Source organism: Megascapheus bottae, chromosome 8 (genome assembly GCF_031878675.1).
Source record: "Megascapheus bottae isolate mThoBot1 chromosome 8, mThoBot2.hap1, whole genome shotgun sequence".
Taxonomy (NCBI): Eukaryota; Metazoa; Chordata; class Mammalia; order Rodentia; family Geomyidae; genus Megascapheus; species Megascapheus bottae.
In genome coordinates, this window is record NC_143516.1 from 7,947,241 (window position 1) to 7,963,375 (window position 16,135).

General features: G+C 38.5%; 1 long non-coding RNA gene across 4 annotated transcripts in view; it reads left to right on the forward strand.

Annotated features, from left to right (window-relative positions):
- The window catches only part of LOC150059501 (uncharacterized), a 176,417-nt gene that overhangs the window by 121,124 nt on the left and 39,158 nt on the right, over positions 1-16,135 (forward strand). For 2 of the 4 annotated variants that reach the window (XR_016536380.1, XR_016536379.1), the window contains exon 4: positions 7,495-7,605. The exons of the other annotated variants lie outside the window; for them this stretch is intronic. This is a non-coding gene — a long non-coding RNA (uncharacterized LOC150059501). The remainder of the gene's footprint in view (positions 1-7,494; positions 7,606-16,135) is intronic. 4 annotated transcript variants of the gene reach the window in all.

The following is a 16,135-nucleotide window of genomic DNA, read 5'->3' on the forward strand; positions in this document are numbered from 1 at the left end:
GATAGCAAACATTATTTTTAATAATGTTCCTGTCTCATGGTCTACTTTTCTTTGGGACTAATATTGCTGCTCTACTTTTCTTCTGACTAGTGATTTCCTTCTTACCTCCGTCCTGCCTTTCTTTATTCTCTGACTTTACAATTATGCTTAGAAGAGCTGCTTATAAATATCATATAGGTGACTAACTGTAAGAATTCATGGGTCCCACATAATGTTTTCTCTGTTCACATTTAATTTGATTACTACTATAGTAAGGGATATAGGTGACTAAAAAAATTAATTTTATGGCAGTGTAAAGTAGCATAATAAACAAAGCAGGAGAAAAGAAAAGAAGGAGGTAAATGCAAAGTTTGGTAGTGGTTCATAAGATCTAATGAAAGAGTTGTGGAGGTCAGCTACCATCGTGGGAATGAACCCAAGTATTGCTCAGTATAATGTAAGACTCAAAGGAATAAGGGTCCTAAGGAAAATAACCAAGTACAGGTCAGACTAAAGTAGGTATAATGGGAGCCTATAATGCTTTATTCTGCTAGAAGTTTTTAAGATTAATAGAGACTGTTAAAAGGACATGAGTCAATTTAGAGAGTCTCTTTAATGGCCTGATTCATGTCAATAAGAACACTGGAAAGAATAATTACTGCAATCAGTTGATCCACTTGGCATTTATGTTGCCCCTGTGTTTATGAAGATGCTAAAAGTTTTTGAAGAAATGAAACCATTTTTAAACCCATTTGTTATCATTCCTAAGATAATTTCTCGTTTCAAAATCGTATTAAACAGAAGGCTCTAAGCATATGTTTGGCCTTTCAAACAAGAACTCTTTTTTAGAATAACCAAATAAACTCTGTTGGGGAACTATTTTTAGAAGAATGCCAGATGTGTAAGAAGGAATTTTAGACGAGATCGGGCTCGTTCAGGGTGGAATGGCCGTAGACAAGAAAGAATTTTAGAATGAGGCAATCATCACGTTATAATCTAGAATGACCATTCAAATTCAGGAGAAGGTTGTCAGTTGTCAATAACATCAGAATGAACGAACAGATTTTGATATAGGATGCATTACAGAGACATCGGGAAAATATGCCTTACCTTTAGGAAATACTGTTTATTCTCATCAACCTTCCACCAGGCTTGCAAAACCTTCCACATGCTGGAATAGACTTGATGTCTATTTCTTACTTGATAAAAAAATAAAATACAAGATATTATCAAAGATGTAATCTACACAGGAAAAAAAAGCTTACCTTGAATTCATTGGTTCTTTATCTAACCTCCATTTATAGCAGATATTCAAAATAAAAAGAGCATCAATAAATAAATCTGTAAAGTAAGATTGGTCTTCTTCAAAGAGTCAATATCAAGGAAAATGGGCTAATTGTGGACTGTAACAGAAAAAAACACAACCAGACATCAAGTAAGACTCACATCTTGCATTGTATATAAGGAATAAAAATCACCATGAGAAGACATCTTTTTAACAAGTAAGAAATACTTCAATATATAAGGATTGAATGATATGACAAAATTATTATCATATGTAATTTGAATAATTAGATAAATACTCCCATTTGTAAAAAGCCATCTGAAGAAAAATTAGAATTCAAATATAAACTGTAACTGTAGCTATGTAAATGAAACACAGTAAATCTATCATATAAGTTTTCTGTGTTATCAGTATTTTCTGTTGTAGATATGACTCGATTCTTCCATGGAAAAATAGTTTTGTGTAAAGATACATAAGCATATATATTCGATTCCTCTATATTTCTTGTCCCTGCCTCAATTTTAATTTGAACAATAAAATGAGTTAAATAAATATAATAAAATTGAAAGTTAATCAGCTTCTCTATAATCTTCACCAATAACGAAAGATCTTAGAGAAAGCATTAATTCAAATCCTGATTTGTGGATCTTATGTATTACTATTGCTCTATGTTTTACTTCAGTCCTGAAATCATGCCCAATTAATCATTTACTGTTGCCATCGATACCCTATTTAGATTCCCCAGAGTTAACATTTTGAAAACTTAACCACTGCCATACCTTCTTTCTGAATTTGCAAGACTTCTTGTCATAAAGTTGCTCTGATACTGTTTTCAATAAGTGGTAAGTCTTTTTTTGTGAACCTGTCTTTAACTCTCACACCCAAGCCCTTTTAGCTGGATATGTAAATCTAGTTGAAGGTTATTTTTCAAAACTCTTTAAGATCTCATTTCTTTATTTCCTACTTGCTTGCATTACAGCGGAATAGTGTGAAGACAAGTTAATTGTTATTAATTTGTAGCTTTTTTGTTTTGCTTGGTTTGGGGTTCTGCTTTTTTTAAAAAAACTAACTTTTGTTTTTCTGCCAGGATTTCATTCTTGAATATGAAGGTTTTTGTTTTTCATTAGTTCTGTAAAATATTGGAAGTAGCCTCTCCCCATCCTAATTTCTCCTTCTGCATTTCCTATTCATTATGCTCAATTTGTCATTCTGACACGTGTTGCTTAATTTCTCTTTTACATTTCCATCTTTTCATTTTTGAGGTGAACAGTGAACAATCTCTTCAAATATACTTGTTTATAAATCCTAGAGTCAACTGTCTAGTAGACGTTTTATCTCAAAGACTATTTTTAATTTTATGAAAATCTATGTTCATTTCTCTAGCAATTCTGGTATCTTGATGCACATCATTCTTATTTATTTTGTAGCTCAAGTGCGTTTGAATATTTGATCTTGAGTTTTGAAATATTGTGCTGTCGTCTCAGTATTTGCAAGATGGGGCCTTTATCAATAGAAATCTTTTGTGATGTGAATTACTGAAGTATTTCTTTAGTGATAATTATTTTCCTATGCTAGGAGCCTGGGGCTATCACGAGTCTAGAACCATCATGTGTCAGTCTCTCATCTTCGATTTTCCAGGCAATTCAGAGAAGATGAATTTAGTTCCTAGACCAATGTGAGATTGTGTCTACACTTAACAATTCCCGGATTTAGAACTGAGACACCCAGCCATCTTTGTCATCTTCCCAGGTAACTGTCCTGAGGTTACCCTCCATTTATCACATTGCCTATTGAAGGCCTCTGCTTTATGAAGCTCTCTTAGTTCCACCTCCATTCCCTGCTGAACCCTATTTTTGCTAATCTCTGGGATTTTTGTGAGAGTCAACGGTACAGTGCCACTCCAAGCAGTGTTTTCATTTTCCTCTCCCTTTTGAGATCCTCTACTAGGTTCTCCTTCTAATTCAAGGCTGTATTTGCACAGAAATTGCATCCTATTTCATCTGCACTTCTGCATGAAGCTTTCGGAGTTATTAAGTTTTCCATAGTGCCCCAAATGGAAGTATCCTTTGTTGTTGTTGTTGTTCTGTTTTACTTTTAAACTTGTGTAATAAATTTTCCTCACCGTCTTTGAATATTTGTACTTATATTTCAAAACAGAAATAAAAATTCATTTATTGGGGCCGGGAGTTTGGCCTAGTGGTAGAGTGCTTGCCTAGCATGCACGAATACCCAGGTTCGATTCCTTGGTACCACATACATAGAAAAAAGCTGGAAGTGGTGCTGAGGCTCAAGTGGTAGAGCTCTAGCCTTGAGAAAGTCCAAGGACAGTGCTCAGGCCCTGAGCCCAAGCCCAAGCCCGGCAAAAAAAAAAAAAAAATTCATTTATTGGCTCTTCTTTCGTGAATGTCTCTGAAGATAAGTTCTAGTTCTGCCGAGTTCCTGCTTCCAAATCTGTTACTATTAATTCATTGACCTACATTTGGGCCATAAATCTATTCCTGAAAGGGGGAATTAAGCAAAGAAAGACCTGTCTTATCTGAAATGTTCCAAGCTTTTAGACATTAATTTTTATTGTTGTCAAACTTACTATGTCTTATATTGCTGCATGTCTTCTACCTTGAGAATTGCCCTTTATTTCCCTGGTTCTCAGCCATCTTTTTCTGCCCCTGTTTGTCATCTTAGTCTTACCTGCTCTTTGAAAGTGAAGCCTCCTCTTTCTTGCCAGTCAATGGCGTAAGGAGGACTACCGAGGACTTTTGCACCCACGACTGCACCTGTGTCTTCATTATCTCCTACAGCTTTAGCTGCTCTGCTTAACCATTGCTGCTGGAGCCACTATCTCAGACCTGGTATTTTTGTCTTTGACAGCACAGATTGTGTGGCATGGTCATCACAATATGTTCAGATCTTGTGGTTTCTTTCTATAGAATAGTATGTGCCTCTTCTTGTTTTACTTTATGGCCCCCATAAATTCTTTCTGGAGATAAATAGTCTCCTGATACTTGAGTTCCTGATGCCCTGGCTCTTTTCTCCTCTTTCTCTGGCTTGTTTGTATGCTGTGTGCAAGGTTAGCACTTGCTAGGCTAAGCTTCCAGAATTCTAAATCAAAGTTTTCCATCAATTACAGCTTCCCATTTTCTCTCTCTCTTTTCTCTCTCTGCCCCCCCTCCCTCCCTTCTCCCCTCCCTCCCCCCTCTCTCTCCCTTCCTTTCAAATTTAGGCTTACTGCATGCCCTAACACAATGGATTATTTCAAGTCCCCAAATAAAATAAACAAAATGCCTTATAATTGCTAAATTTAGAAATATGTCTCTAATTCCAATGCACAGTACCATTCTAGGGTCAACTGGAAAAATACAGAATACATGTAATCAATCTTTTTTTCCTCCCACCAACTCTTAAATTAATACTCTGATGTATTATTCCTTCTAATAGCCATTATGTATGCAAAAATAATTTATTATCTTTTAATTTTTATCAGATGATACAGGCTAGGTTAAAAACAGATTCCAAAGTTGAACTAGGAGAATATTTGTGACTGCTTTAAGAGGAGGAAATCCAGAAGATAAATTGATTAATGTGCATACATTGCAATTAATAGGCACCATGATACCAAAGGCAAAGTTTTACAAGTCATTAAATGGGAAGAGAATGGGTTGAGAGAGAAGAGAATGAGTCATGGGGTGTGTGTGTGTGTGTGTGTGTGTGTGTGTGTGTGTGTGTGCTTATGTATACATGTGCGTGTAAGTAAACGAGAACATCACAGGTCACAAAAACATTTTCAGAAGTTGAAGGCACAATTAGTCTTATTTTGGTTCAGGAAACTTGAAGACTTGACATCCATTGTTGAACCTCATTTTTAATCTGCATAATATTTGAAAGAGATAAAGAAGGATGTTGAGTAAATGTCTTTTGTATATGCCAATCCTGGGGCTTGAACCCAAGGCCTGCAATGTGTTTTCCTTAAACTGCTTTCAATCCAGGCTAGTTCGCTGCCACTTTGAGCCACAGCACCACTTCTGGTTTTCTGGTGGAGATAAGAATCTTACAGACTTCCCTACCCCTCCTGGCTTACACCACCGTCCTCAGATCTGAACCTCCGGAGTAGCTAGCATTATAGGTATGAACCACCACCAGCCACCAGCCTGGTTATTGGGCAAGGAAGTTTATTAATTTTTTTTAGAGAAAGCTCTTGGTTATGGCATTCAGAACTATTCCTATTCCACTGGCCAAAGAGATCTTTCATGATTGTCTCAAGCTGGTTTTCTCCCATGGGTGTTATTTCAAGGCCCCTGTGGCTTCTGCAGAGGATCCACATGAAGGAACTCTTGTGGGCACTCCCTCCCCTTCTGCTGAGCTCACTGCATCAACTGGAATGTGTCCTTGCATGTGGAATCCACTAGATGGCAATAGTGTTCACATTTTTTTCTCTCCCCCCCTCCCTTTTTTTTTATTTTTAAAGAAGTTAATTTTATGACTGGCACTATGATCTTTTATTTTTCTTCCTAAGACAAAGGTAAAGATTTTTCCTCTCCTGAGTTATTTCTTCATGCGATTAACAACGATTGTTATCTCTGGGAAGACGGAAAAATAAATAAATAAATGGAAATTACCTGCCTATTCTTTACATTGGTGTCTGGAAAGCTGACCCACTCCTCCCTCTCGCATGCATTTGCTCTCTTCTGCTGTGAGTCTCCACTCAATAAGCTGCACTGGCCAACATCATCACCAATAGCCACATATGTTACTTACATACCAATATATTTAAATAAAATGCAAAACCCAGCTCTTCAATCTTGGTAGCCATATCCACGTGTCAAGTGCACATTGGTCACATCAGGCCAGTGCCCAAATGCCCCAAGCAAACATTCAAATTTCACATGGCCACAGAATGTTTCATGAGGCAGCTCTAAAAAAGAATGATTCAAGGCCCTCAAAACCCATCGAGGCATTGACACACACACAGTTTCCCATCGTTGATGTCTTGACCTGTGAGATCTGCGTCCCAGAAGAAATGGAAGAGAACAGGAAGATTAAACTAAAATGGATGCTCTCACGCTCTTTTGGATAAAGTATACTTTTGGAATAATGCAGCGTCCTTTTTATAATTTTTATTTTATTTTATTGCAGAGGCGATGTAGAGAGTGGTTACGGTTGCATAAGTAACTGTTCTTGCTGAACAGTGTTACCCCTCCCTCTTTGTCACACTTCCCCTCCCCGCCCAGCTTCCCTCCCCACCAAGTTGTAAAGTTCATTACCAACATAGTGTCTTGTGAGTATGACTGTTACATTGGTTCACTCACTATTTTGCTATTCCTCTTGTCTTCCCCAAATCAGATAAATGTATATAGACACAGGGTACCAAAATCAAAAAGAGTGACAGCAGGGGATGAAACAAGGAGAAAAAAATGAATGAAGAAAGGAATGATTTCATACAGTACATTTAAAAGAAAACCTTTCTGTTTCCATATCTTGGAGTTCATTTTGATTGACAGCATTTTTTTATGGTCATAGTACATCGCTATTGAGCTTCTGTGATCTTCTGCTAGGACTATCCTAAACATATACCAATTATTACAAGTGAGGGACACCCTGGAGCCTATGTTCCTTTGGCTCTGGCTTACTTCATTTACTATGATTTTTTTCCTAGTCTTTCCATTTCCTTATGAATGGGACAGTGTTATTCTTTCTGATGGAAGACTAGAATTCCACGGTGCATATATACCACGATGTGCAGATTCCATTGTGTATATATACATTTTTCTTGATCCATTCATCTGCTGAGGTGTATACAGATTGAGTCCATAGCTTAGCTACGGTAAATAATGTGCAGCATTCTTCAAAGTACATGCAGACCATGAGGCAAAGCAGAAACCCAGGATGTCTGGACAATGTGATGGTACGTATTTGCACCTGTTTATTTTTTTTAACTCCATCAGCAAGATGGTGGCATTCAAATACACAAAAGCAAGATAGTACAACCAGAAGGAACCTGGAGATTCTTGTTCCAGAATCCCTGTGTCATGCATTAGGACTCAGGTCCATTGAATGCGGCACGTGATAGAATATGCAGCCCCCTGGTTCAGAAGACCAAAAGCAAATTCTATTTGGATGATCTTGGTTGAACTTCTATGATGAGTTTTCCAAGTTTCATTCCATAGAAAATGAAAGATTAGGAAAGGTTATATGCAAGTTTACTTTCAGTTCTCCATTTCTCTCTTGTATCACAGTTAGTGTCAAGAATCAAAGGGATTTCAAAGTCACAAGATAAGAACCGTATATCTACCTTGAGTATTAATTTTACTCAAAGATTTGAGAAGGAAAAGTTAAGTCATTGACTGGTAAGTGATTTAAAGTTATCTTTTCATTTCTAAAAAATAGAGTTGTGTTAGAGAGAAGATAAAACATGAAACTACAAAGAAATATTTTGCCTGCAGAGGGCTGTTTGAGATACACTCCTGAACCTTTTCATAAGCTCTCATTCATTCTTCCTGCCTCTAGGAACAGTTTTCTGTTGTTGGTTTTTTGTTTTGTTCTATTTTTTGGTGTTTTTTGCTTTTGTTTTTTTTTTAACATTTGAGAAATACTTCAATAGTCAATAAATGGCACAGGAGTGGAAAGTCTTCCAGTGACAGGTTTGGAGCCTCAGACATGGTTTGATACGTTTTATGTGTTCAGAAATTTTATTTTTCTCTTTTATTGTTGGGATAATGTATAGAGCGATTACAGTTACATTCATCAGGTAGTAGGTGCATTACTTCTCGCACATTGTCCTTCTCATGTTTTTGTCCCCATTTCCCTCCCTACAACCCCTCCCAATCATCTTGTTCCCCCCTTTTCTTCCCTATTTGAAATAAACAAATAAACATATATAATATAAAAGTCAGATATAGTAACAACATGAGATTAACTATAAGGGCAAAAAAGAGAAGAGAAACAATATAGTACATTAAGAATAACAATCACACAAGATAAAGCTCTTGTTTTCATATCCTAGAGTTCACTTCATTTAGCCTCAGCCTTCATGACCTATGTACTTAGGTTTTGAGCTATTGTAATCTTCTGCTAGGAGAGTCCTAGATGTCTACTATTTATTACAAATGAGAGAAACAATTCAGCCTATGTTCGTTTGGGTCTGACTTACTTCACTTAATATGATTTTTTCCAAGTCTTTCCATTTCCATACAAATGGGGTGATGTCATACTTTCTGATGACAGCATAAAATTCCATTGTTGACACCCTCCTTTTTATACTTTTGGTTTTGTTATGTCATGCAGTAAGTCTGTTTATAGTTTTTTGAGGAACATCCATGTTGTTTTCTGGAATGGTGACATTTTACACTCCCACTAACAGAGCACGGGATCTTCAATTTTTTACAATCTTAACAGCACTACAAAATGCTGCCTGAATAGTGGCCATTCTGTGAATAATGGTCACTTTTACGATGCTTTGTCAACTACACAAGACAGACTTCTTGAAAGAATAGTGCATAATAGGCAATGCAAGATGGAGGTTGCTTAGATGACTTGAAATATAGGTTAATAACTGAGTCTTTATGCATTTCATTAATTCAGCTGTGGGAATATTTTAGATCGTGTCACCTCTGATGCTATTATATAGGATCTTCTAGATGGTACAAGATGTAGGATCTTTGTCAAAGTGGTAGCAGTGTAATGCTGGGGAAAATGCTTGGGTTTTCTGGTCCACCATCAAATGTAGATAGGGCCAAGTCTGATGGTGTCTTCCACATTTGTGAATTTCAGGTAGCAATCTCTACCACTCTGTTCACTGTGAGTGTGAAGATTAAATAAAAGTCTGTGTAAAGAATCTAGTATATAATATGTTCTCAACAAATGTTAGCTTCCTTCCCCTTAATCCACAAATCCATTTCTCTCACGAGTTAATATATTGAGAGATCAAGATTTGATTATTTAATACAAATCAGATATAAAGTTTCAGAAGGCGTTCCTCAGACACTCTAATTTTAGGACTTTTTTCATAATCATCTATATTAGGATTCAACTTGAAGCTCCCCTGCCCAAAGAGGAGTCTTCAAATTAAAACAAGATGTAGGTAATGCTTCCTGAATCGTCTTAGTCTTCAGTTTTAACATAAGATATAATTCAAAAGGGTGCTGTATGAACTATTTTGGAGTCTTAAACATCTGTGACTGGGAATCTATACCTATGACCAAGATGGACTAACACTGTGTTCTTAGCTGTTCACTGGTCCATTCTATCTAAGGAACATAATCTATTTTTTAGCAGAGCTGCCAAAAATGATTGCCTAAAACAAACCATGTCATGCCATCTCTCTGCTTAAGACTTTCTAATGGCTTCTGGCTAGAGAATACAGATTTCTCTTGTTTACTGCCATCAACCCAGAGTATATAGCACAGTACCTGACATATAACCAGCCCCAGTAACTATTTAGTGGGTCAACACACAGATGAGCAAAGAAGAAACTCAAGTGATTGATTTTGAAAGAACTTATATAACATTCTTAGGTTCTGCCCAAATTCTGTCTTGCATATTTTTTCTAGGTCTCTTTAACATATCTAACGCACTCAAGCATGAGACCACTCAATCCCTGATAACGGAAGTGGTCACTTCTCCCCTGACATGTGGATCTTAAATCAGTACACGTGTACTGCCCCAAAGGCTGCTGGGCTTGTGTATGGTAAACTTTTCAAAACTTCCTTCCCTAGAGGAAAGATCTTACTCCGGTTCAGCCTTCAAGCTGATGTATAAATTCTGGGCAGTCATACCGAGAGCTGGACAAACCCAGGATATAATTAATACTCCCTGCTCCATCTATACTGCTTCTCCAAAAGATGGAGTCCAGCAAAGATATGTTAAGTAATTAATTCTCAGTAATATCTTCCTCCTTCCTTGGGGTTACGTTTACCTGTATTGACCTGTAGTCTTGAATGTGATCAATAATGTCTGTCTTTGGATATCATTGCAAGAATAATGCCCCACAGGGAAACAATTTCCTCAAACCATGTATTCTAGCAATACAATTTTATTAGAATCATTTCTGTTCTTGATATTCAGGTCTTCTAAAATTACTATATAAATGAAAACTTTTCTCAAGCATACAATATTTAGCTAGCTCTCTGATTAGAAAACTAAACATTCATCTGTCTCTTGGCTCAGAGAGGAAGGGACAGAGGGAAAGAGGAAGAGTTAACATCTGATAGGAAGAGAGACAGAGATAGACAGACAGACAAAGAAAGGCAGGCAGAGAAAGATAGAGACAGGGCACACAAACTCAATATTGACTTATTGAACAGATCAATCAAGAATTAGAAATAGATTCACATATTCAGGTATTTTAGATGGTGTAATTAATATTAACAAGTATCACTGAACTCTGTGTACGTATTGGAATGATTCAATGCCTTTTCCTTAGATTTCTTATTAGTCTCTATAAAAACAAGTAAGAACATGGGAACAGTTGTTTGATAGAAAGATCAATGAGTAAACCTGAAAAACATGGAACCTTGAACGTATACATATATATTTAAGAATGCACGTTTCCCTTCCTTAGGCCTGGACTGGGGTTGGAATGAAACACCTGAAGAATCTGTAGCAAGGGTGGGGAGGTGTGGGAGCCCAGCATCCACACTTAAGCAACAATGGTTCAGATGGTACTGACACAGCAGGCCTGGCTCCACAGGATGAGGCAGAAATCTTCCACGCAATTCATGGGAAAGTGGTTGTAGGACACACCAAACCCTCCTTAGATTATGGTTAGTTTACTAACGTAACATGATGGCATTATGAACCAGAATCATTATTTTATTCCTGTGTCACAATGCAACCTCCCTGTAGCTCCTGAGTGTACTTTGGTGGTGCTGAGTCTGGAGTTTTTCCTGCTTGTGTTCAATAACACAGGATGAATTTTTTCTTAAGCCCTTGATACACTTAGACAAAGAGCAAAGGGAAGAATACACAGAAAATCTGTGTAAACCTCATTGCTTCCTCTGATCAGCATAACTAAGTGCAAGGGGACAGGATTTGTACATTGTGCCTGGAGCTCTAGGAAGAGCCAGCAAGGGGCCAGCCCTGGGAAGGGCTGGAAGAGCCTCTGTACCAGGAATTCCTACAGCTTGGTGTTAACTTCCCTCACACCCGGGGCCAGAACTACACAGGGCCATGGTGATTCTTCCTGTCTTTCCCAAGGGCACATTCTGCATCAGAAGCTCTGAATTTAACAACAGGGAACCAAAGAAAGGGATCCATTAATGGAAAAGAGCTTAGCCTGGTAGAAAAATACTAAATAAAAAGTTCTCTGACTTCCGGGCTTGAATAAAATTTATTTAATTTTGAGTTTTCCCCACAGTGCTGTCTTGGTATGCCCTGTTGTGTTACATCAAAAGAAACAAAGCAAATTCAAATAGTTGCTTTTCCTACTTCATACCTAAGAGGAATGCAAATTGCCATGAATGTGAGGGAATTCAGAAACAATAAATTCACCCACCTGCAATGTAGAGAAGACCCACTGACCTTTGTATTTGGTGACCTTCCCTTAACTTATTTTTTTTTAAAAAAGCTAGTTTGATTCTAAAATAACAAATTCAATACTTAGCTTGGGGAAAAATGACTCATTTTTCAATCAGTAATTGTAGAGTTCATTATGATTTGCTTAAATATTGAAGAATATATCCCATGAACAGGTAAACACTTTGCCAAAATCCTATTATAATAAAATGAACAGGGAAAATTGAGGAATTTAGGGATGTAGTTGTAGTCCTAAGCATAAAGAAAAACAGACCGCACGCCCATTGTTCTGATTTCTTTTAGTTATTAGTTGCATCTTCAACACATTCTGAGGAAATAATGCTTATAGAAAATGCTTTCTGACTCATTTATCATATCCATTTTTACTGTATATATCTATGCTCGGCTAGAGCGGGAACTGTAAATACAAAAAGGACACATGGCAGGAAAGGAAAAATGGCAGGGAAAAGTTCTGTTCCATCCAATGTACTCATTTCCTGCCTCTCCAAACAAGCAGTACCAGAATCATCTCTCTGTGTTATATCCCCATAGCTTCCTTCAGTGGGAGAAAAATGATTCTGTAAAGTTCCTGGCATTACACAGCCAATCACCCGTAGACAAAAATTTCCAGATGTCTTGGGTTGAGATCTAGTCTCTGTCTGTACCTCACACATATCTCCCAAATGTGCTTGACTCACAGCAGGAAGTTGCATTCAGTCAACATTTTTCTGCTTGGTAATTGGTCCAGTTAGTAGGAAAATCTGAGCATTTGGCAGAGATGTACCCGCCCTTTAGAAGAGTTTACTTCCTTCAGTTAGTATGCTATAAAAATAACTCTCAAAAATGATTCTGTTCAATTGTTATGAGGAAGTTCTATCAGCGAAGGTATCTCATCATCAACTCCGTATTGTATTAGCTGTTTAGGGCTGGTAAAACAAAAGACCACTTTCTAGGTAGTTTAGAAACAGCCGAGTATTATTTTCCCCTCATATTTCTGGAAGCTGGAAATCTATGGTCAAAGCAAAACTGGAATGTGATGAGATTCTGCTTTCTGCCTCTAAGTGATGCTTTCCTGTATCCCTACACAGTAGACAGAGAGCTAGCTCCTGCAGGAGTCTTTATTTGGGCACTGATAGCTTTCACCAGAGCTCTGTGCCCAAGACCCAATCATTTCCCAAAGGCTCCTCCTCTGAAAGCCATCACCTTAACTAGAAGGATTTCAATTTAGGAATTTAGAAGTAGAGAGACAGATCATGCAAGCATTCAGATCAAGATAACACAAGCCACTTCTTAGATTGTCTTCCTGGTAACTTCCACATGCATTTACCAAGTTCATATAGGAATGTGGGTCAGTGTTCTAGTTTCGTAGGTATACGTGTGTGTGTGTGTGTGTGTGCGCGTGTGTGTGTGTGTGTGTGTGTGTGTGTGTGTGTTTCCATCTGTCTGTCTGTCTTTCAATTCTGGCTATAGTGTAAGGTAACTGAGGAGACAAAGACTAAAAATACTTTTTTAATTTTTTTTTGCCTGTCTTGGGCTTGAGCCCAGGGCCTGAGCACTGTCCTTGGACTTTCTCAAGGCTAGAGCTCTACCACTTGAGCCTCAGCACCACTTCCGGCTTTTTTCTATGTATGTGGTGTGGAGGAATTGAACCCGGGTCTTCATGCATGCTAGGCAAGCACTTTAACCACTAGGCCAAACTCCCAGCCCCACTTTTTTAATTTTTTTATTGTCAGTTGTAGAGCTTGAATCCAAGGTCTGGGCATTGTCCCTAAGCCTCTTTGTGCTTAAAAATAGCACTCTACCACTTGAGTCACAGCTCCACTTCTGCTTTTTGAGTTGTGAGTTGGAAATAAGAGTCTTGCAGGGACTCTTTTTTTGCCTGGGCTGGCTTTGAACCACAGTCCTATCTCAGCCTCCTGAGTAGCTAGGATTACAGGTATGCACCACTGGTGCCTGGCTTAAACCTATAAATTTTGATTCATTAATATTATGTTTAAACTGTGTTAACTCTGTGGGGAGTATTGTTATCATGAACTACCATATTTATGGTAATAAACCAGAATATAATCTCATAATATATCATACTCTTAGAATGGGCAATAATCAAACAATATTTGGAAGACAAAGCAAAGGGACAAAATAGAGAGTTGTATAGTAGTAGATGTTACCAGTACATACCAGCTATGTACAGAGGGTAAACATCCCAAATCCTGGTAAACAAAGAGCTAAGCAACAAAGCCCCAGGGCAGTTCAAGTCAGTCTGTGCTGGTAAACTAATCAGGACCAAGCAATAAGGAGAACACAGGGGCACAGAGTAGTTCAAGTGTTGGAGACACCCGCATGTGTCATAAGGAGCCAGCTGAACCCACTGCTGAGGGTATGTTGTGCAGAACCAGGAACTCCTCCTGGGCCTACTGGGGGAGCAAGAAAACTACCAATCCAAAAAGGGTTGAATCTGGAGACATGGCCTGCAATAGAAAGCAAGGCTTCAATGATGTCTTGCAAAACTGATGAGTATATTCCCCAATGCACAGGCCTTCTCCCTGGTTCGTCATAAGTGAGTTGTATGGGGTATGCAGTATTTCCTGAGCATTGCCTCCATTGCTTCCGATTGGGTCATGTGAATCTATGCACCTCTTGAGATTGGATTTTGACAGCAGGTTTTGTCCATCTCCTCTCTGTTTTGTTCTCTTGTGGAAGGAAGGTTTCTCTGGGTATATACTTGCTGACATATACTGTTTGTAGCAACTTCCTCCTCTTACTCCAGTCCATTGTTACCCCTCTGCTAATATACTAATATTTCACTACCCTTTTGCCTAGAGACCCTTTCAGGGGAATCAGCTTGTTCATGTCCACAAGCTATCATGTAAGAGCTATGGGCTATCCTTCACTGGGAGCCAAATGCCTCTCCTTGAAAATGGACTGCTGCTAACTTTATTCCTGTGAGTGTTCACTGAACACAAGCCAGATTAGACTAGTGATTCACATCTGAAATCCCTGAGATGAGGAAGGCTGGGGAGTACAATTCAATTTTTTTCTGCCAGTCAGAGAAGTCTACAAGACTCCATTTCCCAACAAAAATGAATGGAGGTACTGCTTCAGTGCCGGCCTTGTGAGCACAAACCTCAAGGTCCTAAAAAAAATGACATATATGAAAATGGAACTAAGAGGAAAGGTGAAGAAGGAGAGGGGTAGGAAAATGACGTTGGAGATGACCCTGATCAAGATGCCTTGTTCTTATAGCTATCTGGCCAGAATCGGCTGATCTTGGCTAAGTGAGCGCAGATGTCTAGAGTCAGCTGGTATGATTCTTCTCCACACGGGTCTCTTATCCCACCAGCACATTAGCCTGGGCAAACTAGCTTGGTGAGGTATTAAAAAAAAAAGAGGAAAGAACCAGGCACTAGTACCTCACACCTGTAATCATAGCCATTCAGGAGGCTGAGATCTGAGGATCCCAGTTCAAAGCCACCCTGGGCACAAAAGTCCATGAGGCTCTTATCTCCAATTAACCACCAGAAAACCAGAGGTGGTGCTGTGGCTCAAAGTGGTAGAGCAGCAGCCTTGAGCTGAAGAGCTCAGGGGCAGTGCCTTGGCCCACAGTTCACGTGTCATGACAGAACAAACCAAAAAACAGAAAGAGGCAAAAACACTCCAGCTTTAAGTGATAACATTTAATATGCAATGGCTCTATCAGTCAAAGTAAGTCACGTGGTCAATTGTAGAGTCCCTGTGGAAGGAAGCTACCAAGGAATGCTGGTTGCAGATTGAGACCTTTCATGCTAATCTGCAATTCCACAGGAAAGAAACCAGTATCTGGACAGAAATAGGTAAAGCACACATCTTTTACTGAAGGACAACCTAGGAACCAAGACTTAGAAAACATTTAGCTTATAAATAGTTGCTCACTTGCTCAAAAGTAATTAAAGAAAGACTATTCACAACCTGGCTGCAGATTTCCATTTCTACCTGCTAAGATGTAAGAATGCCAGGTGGAAAATCCCAGCTAGATAGAAAGAAAATCTTGCTGACAGGGAGAGTTGTTAAACACTGAAATGAATTACTGTAGGAAACTGTAATTTTCCTTTCTCTTAAAGTACTTAAAATCCGACTAGCTCCCTAGTTATGCAGTCTGTTCTTGGACAGAAGCAGAACGATGAACTAATTGACCTCACAGAGTCCCTCCAGGCCTATTATTGTCGTGCTGAACCTAGTCCCAGAATGGAAGAAAGAGTCTAGCAGCCTGCCTTTTATTCCTACCACTTAACACACATTTATTACAGAACCTCTCCACACTCAGCATTTGGCTTGGTAACAGGGATATAATCCCAACCTTGAAGGAGATCATAGGCTTGGTCAAAAGGT